Genomic DNA, 20,065 nt, shown 5'->3' on the forward strand with positions numbered 1-20,065 from the left:
TTCTCTCTCTCTCTCTCTCTCTCTCTCTCTCTCTCTCTCTCTCCCTCCCTCCCTTCCCTCTCTAAAAATAAATAAATAAAATCTTAAAATAAAATAAAATAAATATAGCATGTTATATATCTAGGGAAGGTATACCTGAATGACTAATATGAATATAATTGTCAAGTATTTCAGCAGCTCCACACTTCTTGGGTAAAATATGGGCCAGTATTTTTTCACCAAGAAAATGCAATATTTAGTTCTTCAATTGACTAGAAGCTTCTTCAAAACTAGAAAGGCATAATGGAAAGACCACTGACTCTAAAACCCCTTCCTCTCTGACACAAAGGAGTTCTCATTATTTCACAGGGATGACTTCAGGATTACAGAGGCAACCTACGCAATGCACACTGCTGCCATGGAGGCGTAAATACCATTTTTAAGTAACATGACACTTTTCTTCTAGATGCTGGATAAGTTTATAAATAATGCATGTTCTCCTCTTTTATAAAGTAAGTTCAAAATTTAGAGATAACAAACCTTTGGGGAAGGTGGCAATGTTGAATAAAGTTTATGTATAATGCATACAACAACCAAAAGGATAGAGTTCACACGAAGCTCATCTCCTAAAAGTAGACAAGTTTGTAATCTACTTTCAGGAAATGTCAGTCCATACCACATGTCTCTCTATCCTGACCTGCCTTCCTGTAAAGTTAGATTTCGAAAGTCATAAAGGTAGTTTTTTTTCTTTTAAAAAAATAATAATGAGAACAGTAATAGGAATGGGACTCAAAGAATATCTCTTTAGAATGCCCGGTTTGTTTCTTAGTTCTACAATTTTCAAAAGAGTTTCTAAAAAGGACAGCATATCACTTAAGACCAATCAAAGCAATTTATTAATTTCCTGCATGACTTTAGGTAAGGAGCTTGTCAGGCATGGTGTATTTCAATGCACACTGAACATTCCATGGGAACTTAAAAAATACCAGTGTCTGGGCTTTCCCATCAACTACCTTATTTTTTTTTCGGACTATAAGACGCACCTAGGTTTTAGAGGGGAAAATAGGGGAAAAAATTTTGAAGCAAAAAATGTGGTAAAATATGTAATAACATAAATAACATAATATTTCACCAATGTAAATGTAAACAGAACTCAACAGCAACATTAGCAACCAGTATTCCTCCCAAATGCGGGGGGGAGGGGGGGGGCGGCGTGAGTCTTATAGTACAAAAAAATATGGGTATATCAGATTCTCTGGGAGTGGGGACTGAGCTTCAGATTTTCACAGCCTGTGACTCTGACAGACCTTAGAAGGGAAAAACCAAGTAAGAAGGACCTGAGTCACCAAATGGCCTCTGCAGGCTGCATTCCTGGTCACTAGACTTGCAGCCTGTAATGAAAACTCAAATGTTCAGTTTAGGAAAGTAAATGATGAGTGTATGGTGGGCACTTGACACACATGAACTCATTTAATCAACACAACACCCCCTTTCAGGGAGGGAGGTGTTACCCTTTAGGAGACTGAGGATGACAGAGACTAGGTGACTTGTTAAATGACAGAATCAGTATATTAGCTCAGGTCTGTTGACTCCCAAATCTGTGCTTATGTGCTCACTCTGGAGGTGAGTGGTTAGGTGAGGGTCTAATGTGTGGTCTGTGTTTTGATGGACATATTCCAACTCAGGAAATCTATGATTCTAGGACAGGTGAAAATAAAGAGTTCCTATGTACCTAGGAAAGGCTTGCTTGCTACTTAGCCATAGCAATGGTTTTAAACCTATTCTAATGGATTTATGACAGCTGCCCATCAATTGAAAGCTTCAGGGGGCCAGTCAATCAACAACCTCTTGTCCAGAGAAGTTGGCCAATCAACAAATGCTTTACCCCAGCACTACAGAAGGCTAGCAATCAACAACTACCTCACCCCAGTGAAATTCACTAAACAAAAACCGTCTTACTCCAGAGCTTCTGAATGTCAGCAATCCCACTGGCCACATAGTAATCACACATACATAGGTCAACCAATCTACAAACACTTCTGCTCATGAACCTCAACTAATACCTGATCCTGTATTCCCCTAAAACCTTCATCAAAGGAGCTCTGAGCAGGAGACTGATTTGGAAGCACATCCACCTGAAGCCAACCAGAAACACAGTCAGCTTTTTCAGGAGCAGAGTTGTGGCCATGGATGACTGCCCTCCTGGCTCCTGCTGTAAAATGCCAGAGCACTACCCTCAGAGATCCCAAAGAAGTGGGAAAGAAGAGCGCCCATATGGGAAGGGAGCAAACATAGGGGTGATGGGAACAGGTGATGCTGGACTGCTGCCAGGTCACTGGCAGGGAGCTGTGACAAAGGACAGTTGTGGGGAAGGGAACCAAAAAAGGAAACTGATTTCAGTCTTGAAAACTAACAGTCATTGGAGGACACTCAGGCCAAAAAGGTGTAAGCCAGATCCAGGGGTAGGAAGAACACATTACTAAGCAGAAGAATTAAGAATATGTGGCTCCAGAGAGAAATTTAAAATAAAAAGTAAACAGCATATATGTTTCTGGATGTTTCTTTTTAAAAGCTATTTCAATGAGAGGTAAAGTGCCCTCCCCTCGCCCCACACCATCGCCCTGCACTCCTGCCAACATTTGCTCTTTCTTCTCTTTGCCAAGAGGGGTGGGAAAGGTGGCTGCAGGCCCATTCTGAAGGGTATTCCCTGTTGGGCAACAGTGCAGATTTCACCCTGAGACCTTGGGAAATGTCTCTAGGACCTTATTGTCTTTCTAGAGAAACAATCCTGTTAACTACATCTTGCTAGGTTATAGCTGAGTTACATACTGCTCATAATAGTCTGTGTTCCTACAACATCTAAAAACGGTCACAGATATTTCCAAAGAGGTCTCGGGGATCAAGCTGAACTACTTGGTCATAATGGCAAATAGAGGATATGAGTCAAGAATCTGGGATTCTAAGCTTAGCTGAATCATTTGTGTGTCCACTTCAGACTCCAGCTTATTCTAGAAAGTGGGGGAGAGCATCACTGCCTAGCCTCATAAGGTGCTCAGCAGGAGCATGATAACGTGGTACGTGAGAGGCTGGGGGTAGTTCTTACAGACAAGGCTGGAGTCCTGCTGCGCTGCCTTAGCCTAGTGGCCTCCTCTGTAACAGGGGGTGTTAACAGCACCTCACTGAGGAGCTTATGAGGAAAGCTCTGAGCACACTGCCCATACAGAAGGGACACAAGGATGGGAACCACACTTAAAACCCACTGTACACTACAGCACCCTTTATACATATGGGGGTGGTGGTGGCTGTGTTCTAGTGACCCCTTCCCCTTCAGTCAGGATTTACTAAGCACTGACCATACACAGTAAGTAGGCAGTCTTCCAAGGCACCAGGGTTCCTTGGTGAGCAAGACAGGCCACATGTCTGCTCCTTGTGATTCAAGCCCTAGGCGTAGGAGCACCTCCTCGGAGACACTCAGTGCAGGGCAAGCTGCTTCAGCAGCAGCAGGAACCTAACGCAGTGAGTAATTATGCCAAGGCCAGTCCCAAAAGGGAACACTGTCTATGCTTTCCCTCACTTATTACAATACAATGTTTTCCTCTCTTGATGTATATCTGCAAATACTTCAGGAGACCTCAAAGAAGCATTCTCAGAAGCAACTAAAATACCCCATAAATTCTGTATTAAAGTTTCAAGTTGTGTCATAGATCAAGGACTTGCCAGATGCAAACGAATCTGACAGAAGTTGGCAAGAACCCATGTATGCTTTGGGGGACAGAAAGGCCAGCCGGTGGCTTTTCACAAGCAGTGTCACTAATCACAGCTAACACACTTCAACTTTAAGTAGGACACAGTATGAAATCTAGTGGCTGTTCCAACTCTGAGGAAGTTAATTAAGCTGTGACAAGAGTCAAGGTCTTACTACTTCCCTGAGGCACAAAGACATACTACAAGTAAAAGAGAAAATAAAGCATAGTGCTCGGCTCAGAACAGCCCTTCTCCACAGAGAGGGACAGGTGCCAGTGCGGTGGACATCGGAGGCTGGACAGGCACTTGGCTACAGACAGGACACTTGACACTCACCTGGTCCCTCGGCAACTGCCTCATACATGTTAGTATCAGGATGGGCGGGGTAGGACAAGATGGCGGCTGAACTGCAACCCAGAAAAGACGGCTGACGTCAAACCAGGGCGCCAGAAGAACCACCAATGATATATTGCCGTTTTGTTTGGAGGGGACCAATCCCCAGCCCCCACGAAGAGAGCCAACCAAAATAAAACCCCGCCATATTCCCTGTTTGTTTGCGACTTTCTTGGCCCCACCGTGAGGACTGAAAAACCTTGCCCGGGTGCGCAAGCCCCAGTAAAGCTCTATACTGCCTACTTTTGTGGCTGAATGGCATTTATTCCTCAGCGGAGTCTAAGAAAACCTTTCAGTTAGCACATCAGCTGTTCACAGCAAACCTCTGAAATTACCTACAGATACATTTAATAAATGGGGGAGCAAGGGAAACACAACTCATCCAAATCCACAAAGCTAGGATCCCAAACACCCTAGAACTGTCTTAACCTAAACCCAGGCTTCATCTGTTACCCTCTACTGCCTGGTAGCATTCCTTGGGGGCAGAATTTTGTGGCATAGCTTAGAGAAATTTCAAGGGTGGGGTAGATGCTGATAAATAAGAACTGAGATTCAATTTCATTTTGATAAACTGATAAGTGAAAATACTAAGGGAGAAACAACAGTAACTCCCAATTCTTCAAGCACGTCTGGGAAAGGTTTTATTGTTTTAAAAATATTTCATTAGAAGAGGGGCAAAGGAAGCCCAGACTAATTGAAAGGTAAAAGTTTCCCGATTCCAAAACACTGGGTGTGTGGGGAGCAAGCCTCTCTGCTGCTGTCTTCGGAGCAGATGCCATGCTCCCGCAGCTGCTCCTGCTGAGGGTGGCTGAACAGCACTGGGTCGAATCACTAACACCCCTGTGACCTTTGCTCCATGGGTTATTTTGGAGAGGGTCTTTTTATTTGTTTTCAAATTTTATTGGGTAATAGTCAAAGCTTGTGGCCTATAAAGCTTCTACAACTCTGATTTTGTGAAGGTTCCATTTGTGGCCACTGACGTGGCCCATTTCTGTAAATGTTCCCCTCCAGTGGGAAAAGGCCAGGGTATGAAGCCCAGCCTCAGCTTGGAGGTGGGTGACCTTGGGGGAAGTTGTTTAACTTTTGTGACCACAAATTCTGCATCTGTAAGTGGGGTCAGGGCTCCTGCGGGGATAAAATGTGACAATGGCTAGACCAAGGACTCGATACCTGGTCCACGTGGAACAAATGTCGGACATTCTTGCTTTTCCTCTACATTCATTCCGTGCCACTTCGGAAGAGTCACTGGAATGAATGAAGCTTTTACAGGGGTTCAAAAATAGATCTGCACTGGATTATATAGTGACATTTAAAAAGAGAGAGAAAACTTAAAAATCACAAGAAGACTGATGTTATAAGGTAGGGCTGTACAACTGGGATGCGACGTACCATGAACCCTATTTAGGAGGGTTTACAAAAAGACCCCAGTGGTTCTTGGGTACACCCCAGATCCCACAGTAGTAAATACTAATGATACCAGCTTTTTAGCTTAGAGAGATCTTCATGTGTCCACAGTACTTACTGGAATACATTTTAAAGACCAGGAGGTGTAGGGAAGTTATTTTCAAAGCATAAAATTAAAGTATCCATTGATGTTTATTCCAGAGAACCAGCAAGTGGAGAAAGACACTTAAGTTTCCAAGGATGGAGGGCGGGGAGGGGTCATTGTCTTTTTGTGCTCCTCCTTGGCTGCCTACCCCCAAGCCTGGGGGCCCTGCTGGCCCCTGGCCTAGCCCTGGAGTACTGCGAGGAGCGAGCTCCCCACTGCTGGCTGCAGGGCTCCCCTTGCCAGGATGCTGTCTTACACCACTGGCTCCACTGCCCACCAGACATCCCGGCACCCCAGAGCAATGGTCACCACTTTCTGAAGAGTGATTACAGCAAGTATTAGCAGAAGCTCATGCACAAAATATACCACATGACTTCTTTTTAAAATTGTGGTAAAATATACTTAAGATTGGTTGAAATGGTAAATTTTAAATGCACAGTTCAGTGGCATTAAGTACATTTCCAATGTTGTGTAACTATCACCAACAATCATCCACAGAAATTTCTCATCTTCTAAAACTAACTCCTCCTCCCCTTTCCCCTGGCAACTACCATCCTCTTTTCTGTCTCTGTAAATTTGACTTTTCTAGGGACCTCATGTAAGTAAGACTTATACAGGATTTGATCTGTTCTGACTGGCTTATTTCACTTAGCACAATGTCCTCAAGTCTCATCCACGTTGTAACATGTGTCAGAATTTCCTTCCTTTTTAAAAAGCCTGGACCTTCCAGCCAAGATGGAGGCCTAGGTAGATACACTGTGCCTCCTTGCACAACCAAAAGAAGGACAATACAAATTTAAAAAGAAAAAATTACCAGACCTGTCAGAAAATTGGACTGTATGGAAGTCTAACAACCACGGAGTTAAAGACAAAACATTCATCCAGATCAGTAGGAGGGGCAGAGATGGGCAGCCTGGGTAGAGAGGACTTGTGGCAAGGTGGCGGCTGGTGGACCCGGTGATCCCACATTTGTGTGCAGATAAATTGGGAAAAACAAATGGGGAGCAAGACAGACTACACAACCCAATTCCAGTGTGAAAAAAATAAAGCCTCAAAACTTGTGACTGAAAAAAAATCTGTGGGGTTTGAGGTGGTAGAAGGAACCCCCAGCCTCATAGGAGAGTTCACTGGAGATACCCACAGGGTCCTAGAACACACACAAACCCACCCACCCAGGAATCAACACCAGAAGGGCCCAAGTTGCTTGTGGGTAGCAGGGGAAATGCCTGAAGGCTGGCCCAGAGCAAGCACATTATTCCCTCAGATCCCTTCCCCACAGACAGCAACACAATGAAACCACGTGGGTTACCCCACCCTGGCAAATACCTAAGGCTCTGCCCCTTGTTATAAAACAGGCACATTGAGGCAAAAAAATATGGCCCAAATGAAAGAACAGATCAAAGCTCCAGAAAAAATACAACTAAGCAACAAAGAGATAGTCAAAGAGATGCACAGTTCAAAACACTGGTAATCAGGAGGGTCACAGAAATAGCTGAGTATGGTCAAAAAACAGAGGAACAAGTGGAGGCTTAGAAAGTGAAATAAAAGAAAATATATAGGGAACCAACAGGGAAAGGAAGGAAATCAGGACTCAAATCAATGGTTTAGAGCAGAAGGAAGAAAGAAACATTCAACCAGAACAGGATGAAGAAACAATAATTCAAAAAAAAAAAAAAAATGAGGAGACAACTAGGAACCTATGGGACAACTTTAAAGGTTCCAACATCTGAATCATAGGGGTGACAGAAGGAGAAGAGGAAGACTAAGAAATTGAAAAGTTCTTTGAAAACACAATGAAGGAGAACTTCCTCAATCTGGCAAAGGAAATAGACTTCCAGGAAGTCCAGGAAGCTCAGAGAATCCCAAAGAAGTTGGACCCATGGAAGCACACACCAAGGCACATCATAATCACATTATCCAAGATTAAAGAGAAGGAGAGAATCTTAAAAGCAGTCAGAGAAAAGGAGAGAGTTACCTACAAAGGAGTGCCCATAAGACTATCAACTGATTTCTCAAAAGAAACCTTGCAGGCCAGAAGGGGCTGGAAAGAAATATTTGAAGTCATGAAAGGCCAAGGACCTACATCCAGGATTACTTGTCCAGCAAAGCTATCATTTAGAATGGAAGGGCAGATAAAGTGCTTCCCAGATAAGGTCAAGTTAAAGGAGTTCATCATCACCAAGCCCTTATTATATGAAATGTTAAAGGGACTTATCTAAGAAAAAGATCTGAACTATGAACAGTAAAATGACAACAAACTCACAACTATCAACAACTGAACTTAAAAAAACAAAAACAAAAACAAAATGAACTAAACAAACAACTAGAACAGGAACAAATTGATAGAAATAGGGATCACATGGAGGGTTATCAGTGGGGAGGTGGAGTGGGGAGAATGGGGGAAAAGGTACAGGGAATAAACAGCATAAATGGTAAGTACAAAATAGACAGAGGGAGATTAGGAATAGTAAGGGAAATGGAGAAGCCAAAGAACTTCTATGTACGACCCATGGAGATGAACTAAAGTGAGGGAATGATGGGGGCAGATATGGGGCAGAGTTGAATAAATGGGAGAAAACATGGGACAACTGTACTAGCATTATCAATATAATGCAATTTTAAAAGAATAAGTAAATAAAAATATAAAATGAGCCCAAAAAAGCCCTGGTCAGGCAGCTCAACTGGCTGGAGCATTGTCCAGTACACCAAAAGGCTGAAGGTTCAATTCCCGCTCAGGGCACATAGCCAGGTTGCGGGTTCAATCCCCAGTCAGGGCACATACGGGATGCAACTGATGTTTCACCTCTCACAACAATGTTTCTCTCTCTTACCCTTCCTTTCTCTCTAAAATCAAAAATATCCTTGGGTGAGGCTTAAAAATAAATAAATAAATAAACAGCCTGAAAAATATTCCATTGTGTATGTATACCACATTTCTGTTTGTCCATTCACCCATCGATGGACACCTGGGCTGCCCCACCTTTCGGCTATTATGAATAATGCTGCTGTAAATATAGGTGTGCAAATATCTTTTAAAGACTGCTTTCAATTCTTTGGGGTGTATATGTGAAAGTGGAATTGCTGGACCATATTGGTTGTTCTATTTTTAACTTTTTGAGGAATCACAAAAATATTTCCCATAACAACTGCACCATTTTACATTCTTACAAGTAGTACACAGGGTTCCAATTTCTCTACATCCTCACCAATGTTTGTTATCTTGTTTTTTTGACAACAGCCATCCTACTGCGTGTGAGGTACACATAATTTCTTAAGTGAACCTTCTTTTTTACCAGATCCAGAACAGGATTTGTTAGTAGATGGAAATTCTCAAGAAAAATAAAATTTTATACTTTATAATAAATCTAGGGTTTTCTGCTCAACTCCCTTTGCCATCCTTTTTAAAGTGGATACCTATTACCTTTTCATCCTTCCTGCCAGGATCAGATTACACTCCCCACCCCTATAAAACCACATTACGAAAAATACCTTAAAATGTGAGTCTATCAACCAGTTCTCAAGAGTTAATCACCAAGCAACTCATGTTACTAAGTGACAACTAAGTGAAATGCCTGGATAAAATCACTATTCCAAAGACTAGACTACAAATCAATACAACTCATTCATGCCTAGGACATTTTACAGAGAAATAAAGCTGGGAACTCTGTTGCTTCAGCTAGAACCTGGGAAATGCTATTTTTTACACATAATTTATCACTCAAGTCATAAGAGTATCCATGTTGTTAATGTTCATTAGTTAACCTTCCTCCGTTTCCTTTGTAGGTGTCTTAAACACTTGAGACACTGGAAAGGAGGTTGTGAAAGTTAAGTGATACCTGAGTACCACCATTTTGGAGAATCACTGTCAGTTAAATAAGCCTTTTTTATTACACAGTATTAACAATAAAACAAAATTCAAATAACTGCACTGGAGTTGGAATCGACAGTCTTAGGTCAGCCAGGAACACATCACAGTGGTGGATAATGAGACAAAATCAGCAGTGGAGAAACACCCTCAAGGGACAAATTCATAGAAAGAGAGTAGAAAAGTGGTTGCCAGGGGCTTGGGGGTGGGGCAAAAAGGGACAGGTTGGCACAAGGGATCAGCTTTCAGCTCTAAGATCTGAGGATCAAGGATGAAATATGTGACTATATAGTTAATAACATGGTATTCTATAATTGAAATTTCCTAAGAGAGAACTTAAATGTTCTCACCAAAAAGAGAGACAAATATGTGAAGTGATGGATGTGTTCATTAACGAGACCGGCAGAATCCTTCTACAATGTATGCGTGTATCAAATCACCACACCGTACCCTTTGAAAATACCTTACAATTTTATTGGTCAATGCTACCTCAAAAAAGATGAACTTAAAAAAAAAGGAAAAAAGAAAAACACCTTCTATGAAAATGAACACTGATATCTTTGGTGAAACCAGACACTCCTTTAAAATGCCAAGAGAGGGAAGTATTTTCAGATAATGCATACACACTACTCACATAGGAGACAAACAGCCATCGGTCATCATTTTTAGGAATTTATTAGGCCTATTGTTTTCCACAACTAGAAAAGTAGTTGTAACTTTTATAACTTTAGCATCTATTTCATAAACATCAAAATATGTCATTAGCTTCCTCAGCTCTTCCTAATGAATTCAGCCACATCAATCAATACTCGACCTTTGTTTTGGCCTTATCACCTATTACTCATGATTCTCTGACTAATTCTGAAACATACAAGGGTGAAAAAAGAAGCACATTAATAAAAAAAACATACAAGTCTGTATTATTTGGGTCTCACAACTGTCAGATATGATTAAGTTACCAAGATCATTTTAGTTCTTCAGGTCTACATGGCTTATGCCCATTCTTAAGCATTCTGCATTAGATTTCCCGCTTTAACAGAAGTAGAAGCTACAGAAAGCCCCTCTGTACCTTGCCTTGGGGATGGAGACCCTTGCCCATCATGCTAAGCAGAGAGCATGGTCCTGGACAGACAGGGACTGAGTGCATGAGAGGGGACAAGGGCTACCCAGGGTTTAATCACCACACAGATACCTTTACAAATGTTTTTGGAAAAATAAATGCTAAAATTTATTTTGAGTGTACAATTCTTTTAAGGAAATCTTCCCTATCACTCATGATAACAGAATGAGGAAATAAAGATTTCTAGCATATGCACTGATTTTTTACAATAAATTTTATTTTTTAGAACACTTTTAGTTTCCCTATTATTAACATCTTACATCAGTATAGTATATTTGTAATGATTAATAAACCAATATTGATATATTAACTGGAGTCCATATTTTACTCAGATGTTTTTAGTTTTTTACCTAATGCCCCTCCCCCACTTTTTAATCCTGGGATCCCACCCAGGGCACCACATTACATTTAGTAGGCATATCTCCTTGAGGTCCTCTTGGCTGTGACAGTTTCCTAGACTCTCCTTGTTTCAATGACCTATACAGTTTTGAGGAATATCTGCCAGGTATTTTGTAGAATGTCCCTTAGTTGGGATTTGTCTGATATTTTTCTCCTCATAAGACTGACGTTATGGATTTGAGGGGAGGATGACCACAGCATTAAAGTGTCCTTGTCACTGCACTGTATTGAGGGTACACATCACCAACATGACTTATCACTGCTGATGTCAACCTCGATCACCTGGCTGAGGTAGTGTCTGCTGGGTCTTTCCACTGTGAAGTCATTCTTTTTTTCCTTTTCCACATTGCGCTGTTTGGAAGGACGTCTCCAAGCACAGCTCACACTTAAGGGCAGGAGTTATACTCCACTCCCTGAGGGAGACTACCTACAAAATTTTTTTGGAATTTTGCACAAGAGACTTGTCTCTCTTCCCACGTTTTAAAATCTATTCAATCACTTACTTATATGGGCTACAATCCAATACTTATTTATTTTGTTGCTCTAATTGTTCTAACGTTGGCTACTGAGTGCTCTTTCAGTTGTATCCTGCATCCCTTTGACATACCACTATCATTGTGAGTATGAGTGTGTAGGAGCATGTGTGTGCTTTGTGTGTAGAGTAGCATGTACAGGTGTGAGTATACATGAAAGTGCATATGTATGGGTATGCAAGTGTGTGTGAGAGCATGTGTGTTTTGTGTGTAGACTAGTGTGTGTGCAGGTGTGAGTGTGTGAAAGTGCATGCATGTGTGTGTGTGTGTGTGTGTGTGTGTGTGTGTGTTGAGCACATCCTTACTTCTGGCACCACAGGATTCTGCAGGTTCACCTCATATCTCTTCTGCCCCAGCCTCAGAATCAATATGGCTGATTTCACAGTAACCAGCAGGATCTACATCCCACTTTTGGTACATTTTACATATGAGACTCCTGTATTAATTCTAGTCTAGCTCCTGAGTCACAATGCTGTTAAAGAAAGATACTATTCTGTCAAAATGATAGTATTTGATTTCGAACTAACCTTCCCTCCTGCTAAATAATGCTTTTAAGTAATACTCTGCACTAGTTACCTAACTTACTTCTCTAGTGTCTGCCCTGCTGACTACATATCCCCTTCATAACCATCCTCCTCCATAACCACAGCCACCTTCTCCCACCACCCATTCCTCCCTCAGCCTAGTTCTCCAGGCTCGGTCCCATCCCCACCTCCTCACTAACTTGTGCCAAACCTCCTGATCCCACCTACAGTCTCTGCTGTACGTACTTCATGTGACTCCAAGCCTGATTATTTTTACCCTTGAATTAGGTAAGCCAAAGCAAAGTAACACATGTTAAGAGCACTTGCAGAGATCTCAGTGGCTATAAATCAGGAGTCTAACAAGGCCACCAAAAGTTTGAAGGGGGCATGTACACACACTCCACACCTGCCTGAGCAGCTGAATATGCAACAGAAGCACTCACAACCTGAGACCAGTCCTGTTTAAGACTTCTGATCACTGGCTCAGGCCAGTCCTTCAGCCCTTGGTGCTGCCTGGCAGCCCACTCCATGTCCCTCTCTGCCTCTGTGAGGAGTCTATTGCAGGCCTTTCTTCTCCACGTACTCCTATCTCCTCCCCTCTTCTGCGGTCTCAGGTGATGAATGGCCTTGCTTCTTGTTTCACTGAGGAAAACATAAGCAGTCAGAAGAAAACATCTATCCACACCTGGGAACAATGTACTGTCTCTTTGTTCTGGGGCGAGCATCTGGGTGTTCTCCTGAGGCCTGTCCTCTGTGCACTGAATACCACCCCCTCTTGCCTCCTGAAGGAATCTGCTCCTACAGTTATCTGCCTGTGCCATTGTGTCATGAATATTTCTCTCTTCCAGGTCATCTTACCTGTACACTGACAGCTGACACTGTCCAACAGCCCCTTCCAGAACGTGCCTTCCACTTGGCTCCTCAGTCACATAGCCCTGCTCTTCTCTTCCTCCCTGACTATTCCTTCTCAGTCTCCTTGCGGACTCCTACCTGTGTTCCTGACCCACAGATGCAGGAGTAGCCGGGCTGTCTGGGGCCCCTACTCCATCCCCACTCCCTCGTTGAGTCTATCCATCCTCCTGACTCTGAGCACCACCTCTACCCAGGCTGCTCCCAAATGTAGGTCTCCATTCCTGGCCTCTCCCTGAATGCCAGACTTCTATTCCCAACTGCCTATTTAACACCTCCACCTGGATGTCTAACGTGCACTTCAGACTTAACATTTCCAAACAGAACTCTTCACTCTCCCTACCACAACAGAAGTAATCAAATCAAATAAATAACAACAAAAACCTCCTGAGCCCACAATGTTCCCTTCTCAACAAATGACACAGAAGACAACCCATTCACCCAGTTGCTCATCAGGCCAAAAATCTTAGACTTTTCTCTCACACTTCTCATCCATTTCAGTAAACCCCAGTGGCTTGCCTTCAAAATCTGTCTGGAATCCAACCAGTCCTGGCCCCTCCACTGTGCTGCTCCAAGCCAGCTCCCACCTGGACTGCACGACTTCTTCCTACAGGTCTGGTTCCTTCCCTCCACACAGCTCCAACCTGTCTCCCTAACAGCAGCCTTGTGACAACTGGAAAATGGACAGAGATTTGTGTCGCTGCTCTGTTCACACCTCCTTGTAGCTTCCCATCATACAGAATAGACCCAAAGCCAAAAACAACTTGGTCCTGGGCTCTTTCTCCAAACTCACACCCCTGGCTCCTCCTGCCTTGCTTTTCCTCTGAACAACCACAGGAGCTCTGGACCCAGTGCCCCTGCATTCACCACGCTGCCTAGGGCACTGTTCCCCAGACATTTGCACACCTTGTTCCCTCACTTTGTTCAGGATCTGTTCACCTCTCTTTGTTCCCTCCCCCTCTCACAACCCATTCCTGGCTAAATCCAACTCTCTGCCCACCCCGCCAGGTCTACAGTGGCTGCAGCCTCCCCTCCACACCTTGCTCTTTCCTTTTTCCACGACACTGACCAGTATTTTACACATATTTTTATTGACTGATTGTCTATTTTCCCTCACTCAATGCAATTCTTTGAGGATAAGGACTTCGTCTCCTCATGAACAGAGCAGTTAGAAGGGCCTGAGCCCACAACATACGCAGCAAGTATGTGCAGGACTGAGTGGATGAGTGGCCTGCAGACGTGTTCTCTGAAGCTGTCCAGGGCTTCCTCCACGCAAACCCGCTCGTGGTGTCAGCCCTCCTACACCAGAAGTCCTCATTTGCAGTTGGATTCAAATGTAAGAGGGTTCATCTACCACAATCTCACACTTAGCTACAGTTATGCTTATTCTGTATAAGGGCTCTTTACTCATGGAGGCCATAGGAGAATTCCAATTAAAGATTTAAATTTTATACTGTTCAGCTACTTTGAGTAAAAGGGAGAACGCACATGGAATATACATCAATATTCATGAAATACAGATCAATGAATGAAGAGTAAATCTTCTAGCTCTTTCGAACAACCAACTAGCACTGCAATAGATAATGAAAAAGCTTAGAGAAGCTCTTTAAACTACTAAGATGCATCGTCTAAGACTAGCAAAAATAACCTAAATACTGTCAATAAAATTCCAGCATTTAAAAACTTTATACTCATCTTTTCCAACCTCCGTATTAAAAAAAAAGTTGTTGGAACACTGAAACAACACAAAATGGATAGGGCCTTTCAGTAGGCCTATTAGAATACAAAATACCCTTCTATGTGAAAGCACTCAAGTTCATAAACAGTGGTCCTAGCTGGTGTGGCTCAATGGATTGAGCGCTGGCCTGTGAACCAAAGGGTCACTGATTCAATTCCCAGTCAGGGCACATGCCTGGGTTGCGGGCCAGGTCCCCAGTAGGGGGTGTGTGAGAGGCAACCACATGTTGAAGTTTCTCTCCCCCTCTTTCTTCCTTCCTCGCTCTAAAAAATAAATAAAATCTTTAAAAAATAAAAATAAAGAACTGGTATCTAGAATACATAAAAACTTACAATTCAAGAAGAACAAGACCCACAACTCATTTGAAAAGCAAGCAAAAGACATCAATGCACAGAAGGACAGCATAAATGGTGAAAAAACAAAAAAGCTCAACCACTTTCATAGCTGAGATCACAGTGAGATACCCTTTTACAGTAGATGGAAAACTGAAAAACATGATGAGGTAAGTGTCAGGAAGGTCGTGAAGCAAAGGGAATCTCCACATTTTGCTGTAAAGAGTAAAATGGGAAGACAATTTGGAATTATGTTGTAAAGGTGAGCACTGACATGCTGTACAAGGCAGCAACTCCACTTCCACTTATTGGCAGGAGAGAACTCTGGCAGTCAGGGGATCTGCACAACAGTGCTCAGGATGGCGTTGCTTATGACAGTTAAAGAAGAGGAATAAATAACCCTGTCAACAGTGATAAATGGGTCTACCGTCACACAACTCAATATTGCACAACAGTGAAAGAGGATGGCTTCCCCAAATGACTGTCCAAAACCACTCTGGGTAGAAAAAAGGCAAAGGACTAACTATATCCCACATGGTTCCATTTTCATAAAGCCCTCAAACAAGCAATCGAAACAATATTGTTTAGACTTGTGCATGTATATGGTGGAACTAATTTTTAAAAGGGAGGGAAATGCATGATTGAATAAATAAACAAATGGGTGAAAGAGACAGATTGCTCCAGGAGAATTCTAAATAAATTATGTAGAGACTCCCCCCTCAAAGAGGTGGAGCTTAACTCCCCATCTTAAGTGTAGGCTGCACCTAGAGACATCCAAAGAGGGCAGCTTGGAACAAGGGAAGAATTACTTCGGTATAGAGAAACCTGACAGGGTGATCAAAGTCAACAACACATTGAAAGTTCGATGACCAATGTGCACTCTTGATATGATGCAATGAGAATGGCACTTCACCTCTGTGGTCTTCCCCCTAAAACCCCATAACCCTATTCCAGTGATTTTCAACCAGTGTGTTGCAAGAATTTTTTAAAACATGAGATTCCTGACTATTTAGTCAGGGGCACTGACCTCTTTCCCCTTAGATTATTAAAAAAAAAAAAAAAAGACAACAGCCAACGTAACAGGGTGTGGCCAAAAGGGGGGCCTCAAATAGGGATTTGGAATGGGGTCTAAAACTCAAGGTGTCCAGGAAATATTAGAAAGATATATAGGATGTTCTCCCCCCTCCCCCACACAGTTGTGAGTTGGGGGAAGGGACACATGCAGCAGGAACATGCAGAGCTGTTTTGTACAGCCACGGCTTTGCAGCTAACCTCTGGCATGGTCATTTAGCATATCTATAGCCTTTAACTGGTTTCATAGATATGTTCAGTAGCTGTGGCCATGCTTTGAGCCAGGAAGAAGGGAGTGACTCCCACCCAAGACATAACTGGGAGGCAACTCCCCCTGGTTACAGCGCCTGCGTGAGAGCTTGGAAATGGTTGGCTCCACGCCACGGGGCCATGCCTGCCCAGACTCACTATAGCAGCCGAATAAAGCTGGAAGGATACAGGAATACTGGTAGGTGTAGCCGATTGTAGGAGGAGTCGGAAATGGGGCTGCAGAGGAAGATTGGCACAGGGATTTAAACCCAGGTGCAGTAGCCACTGGAGGGAACCATGAGGCTTTGGCAGAGTGCAGACCCCCACAGCTTTGGCGAGAGTGAGGACCACGTGGCTTTGGGGTGCTCCCTTTTGCCATGTGGCTTAGGAAGCAGGAGAGACTTTGCCTGGATAAAAAGGAGTGTAAGGACTTTTGTTGGTGGGCCATGAGAAATGCCAAATGACTTTGGATTAATTGGAGATCCTGCCTGGACGGTGACACAGCTGTTGGTGCCAAGAGCCTGAATCACTGCCTTCTACTCCTTTTCCTGAGATATGGTACACCAGATTAGGGCAGAGGAAGAAGGAAGGACTGTGTGCATCTGTAGGTATCCTAAAAGACTTTAATATTTTAAGGAAGACATTGGGTCACTACTTTAAGTCTGTATAGCTTTAAATAAACATCTCCTTTCCTTTCAAAATTCTCTGGCATTGAGAGACATCTTTCCTCTGGTGGTGAACCTAGTGGGGGGGTCCTTTCAGTAATAGTATATGGTAACCCCACCCCAGCCCTGTTCTTTAACACCAATACAAAAATAGCCATTAAGTGTGAATGAATCAAAATTATACATACATTTTTGTCAGCTCAGGAAAAATATATTTTTTGGTGTAGCACAGAACTTTAGTATTTAGTTTATGTGGCCATGAGATGAAAAAGGTTTAAAGCACTGGACTAGTCTAATGATGAGAAAAACACTAGATAAATTCCAACTGAGGGACGCCTGACAAATCCTTCTCAAAACTGTCAAGGTCATCAAAAACAGGGAAAGCCTGAGATTATCACAAGCCTAGGACATGGGACAACCAAATGTATTACAGCATCCTGGATGGGATCCTCCAACCTAGTAATTTTCTTTGCTCTGAATTACACTGTATCTGATATTAAAAGTCACTCATGTTTTCTTTTAATTATGATCAATGTTTGCACAACATATCATTTCCATCCTTTTATTGTTAATATACTATATACATATATAAAAGGTGTCTAAAGTGTGCTAGGTTATGATGCAGGACACACAGAAGTTCCCAGTGGCAAAGACACCTGCTTGGTGGGTACCCAGTGTTGAAGGGATAGGTGCTGTAGGGACACATTTGCAATGGCCCAAACTCAGGGGTGCTGGTTGATAAAAAGGAGTCGGAGCCCTTTACTGGAATCCACTGGAATCTGGTTCTAATTTGGAATTTTTGGTTTGTTAGTTATATTTTTGCATAAAAAACCCCTGAGTGATCAAGTATTTTATACAAAAGCCTTTTTAGTAAGTTTTCCATTCCTAAGACAGTCAGAATGACAGGCCTCCCCACAAACATCATTCACAGTGAAAGTAAAACACCCAAGGGGACAGAACTGGGCCCCGTGGGGTTAGCCTTCAAGGGTCACAGGATGTCCTAGCACCCAGCTCTAGAGTTGTGAAGGCCATCCATAATGCAATCATTCATTTAATCAGAAGATCCTGGGGAATCCTGCACTGCCAGGAACTCTAAGATAGAGGGATCACCAGGATACTAAGACACAAGGGACTTCTACCCTGAGAGCTTGAGGGTCTGGTTCTGGAATGGAACCATCACAAATGTCCTTGGGATGTGATGTAATTGACAGAGAAGGATTGACTTTGTGTATGCTGCCTTTTGCAAAGTTCTAACAATTTCACATTCCTTTTGTGCTCTGCAGATAACCCAGATATTGGGCTTGAAACAACTGAGCCAAAGAAAGGGCTTTGTAAAAAATCCCTACAAGAGTCCTTTCAGAGAACAGTATCTGCTACATGATTTCCTACTGACTCTGAGGCATGTTTTCCAGAAGGAAACCCACTATCCCCTGAGCTGGGCTCTCCCCAAGTAGACAGCATGAGGCACAGGGAACAATAGGCAGAGAGAGAAGCACCGAAGCTGTTGTTTCTGGTTAGTTCTATGCACCGCAGTGCCCCAAGCTACTTCCTGTTTCTTCATGGTATTTTGTTAGATTTCTGTGCCTAAGATCAATCTCCCTTGAAAGCTAACTCACTGTAAAGATCAAAAACCAGAATGATGTGGTGTGTTCTAGATACTTCACCTAAGACGAGGTTGACACAAGTCTTTGTCCCATCTTCACCCTTTCCTCCACCCTGCTGAAATGAGTCTGACGGCTGGAGCTTCATCATGGACCATGAGCCAGGGCCAGTTCCTGGGTAGAACAGAATGGAAGCCGAAAGGAACTTGGGTCCCTGAGGATTCTCTGGTGCAAAGCTACCACACCCCAGCTCCAAATCGCCTACCTCTGACTTTGAGTGTGTGAAATAAACTTCTATATGTGTAAAAAAATCAAAATTGCTGATAAACACTGTAATTAGTTATGGAATGAAATTTTTTAAGATTTTACTTATTTATTTTTAGAGAGGGAAGGGAGGGAGAAAGAGAGAGAGAGAAACATCAATGTGTGGTTGCTGCGGGTCATGGCCTGCAACCCAGGCATGTGCCCTGACTGGGAATCGAACCTGCGACACTTTGGTTCGCAATCCGTGCTCAATCCACTGAGCTACGCCAGCCAGGGCTTGAATGAAATTTTTTTAAGTCTCATGAATTCTCTAAGGTGTGAATATATGAAAATTCTCAAGTGAAGAACCGCAGATAAAAAATGTCCCTTTAAAGTGGACACTGATGTCCAGGCCCCTCAGTGCAGGCAGGTCTGCAGTGAGGCCTAAGCTCCTAATGCCTCCTCAAAACAAATGCACATTTCTTGGCTAAAAGACGGGAACACTGCGTGGTGATAGTCACTTTCCCCCTCTCTTCTTATCTTACCTATGTTTTCAATCACAGACAGCCCCTTATCTCTCCAATCAGGAGAGGATATAAAATCCAGGATGCACATTAGCAGTTTCTAAAATGGCTGATCAGAATGACTGGACAAGCCTTAAAAATAGGCACAAATGCCCAGGCTTCCCCAAATCTAATACCTGGAGCTGGGACCTGGGCCTGGGGTTCATGCATGATTATGAGGAGGAACCAGATTTGGGACCAGTTCTGATGAAAACATTTACATCAGTGGTTCTCACCTGCATCAGCACATCTGAACCTATGGAAGCTTTTGGCACTAACTGCCCAGGTCCATCTGCCTATCCCGGGTTGCTGGCTCACTATGCATGCATGTAGCCAGCGGGTTCTGACTTACAGAGCTCCCTGAGGCCTGCGTGCTTGCTTCTGCAAAGTGAGGAGTGAGGCGGGGGCTGTGATGCATCCCTCTCCACTCCATTTCCAAGCTCACGATCGCAGTTCTAGCTCTCTCTGTAACTGGTCCACTCAGCCAATAAAAGCTGGCAGCATCAGCAGCTTGTTTCCCGGGGAATTCCCAGGTCCCTTTTCCTGGAGTTGCGACTCAGGTGGTAGATGAGATCTGGTGTTTACAGC

At 43.2% G+C, this 20,065-nt stretch overlaps 1 protein-coding gene across 4 annotated transcripts in view; it reads right to left on the minus strand.

Annotated features, from left to right (window-relative positions):
- NCK2 (NCK adaptor protein 2) overlaps nt 1-20,065 on the minus strand; it is a 149,420-nt gene that overhangs the window by 51,693 nt on the left and 77,662 nt on the right. Inside the window, exons 1-2 of one of the 4 annotated variants that reach the window (XM_036028339.1) lie at nt 14,470-14,480; nt 12,586-12,588 (exon numbers count right to left, since the gene is read on the minus strand). The exons of the other annotated variants lie outside the window; for them this stretch is intronic. The gene's annotated coding sequence lies outside the window, so the exon portion shown is untranslated. Of the gene's footprint in view, nt 1-12,585; nt 12,589-14,469; nt 14,481-20,065 lie in introns of those variants that run through there. 4 annotated transcript variants of the gene reach the window in all.

Source organism: Phyllostomus discolor, chromosome 6, assembly GCF_004126475.2.
Source record: "Phyllostomus discolor isolate MPI-MPIP mPhyDis1 chromosome 6, mPhyDis1.pri.v3, whole genome shotgun sequence".
NCBI lineage: Eukaryota > Metazoa > Chordata > Mammalia > Chiroptera > Phyllostomidae > Phyllostomus > Phyllostomus discolor.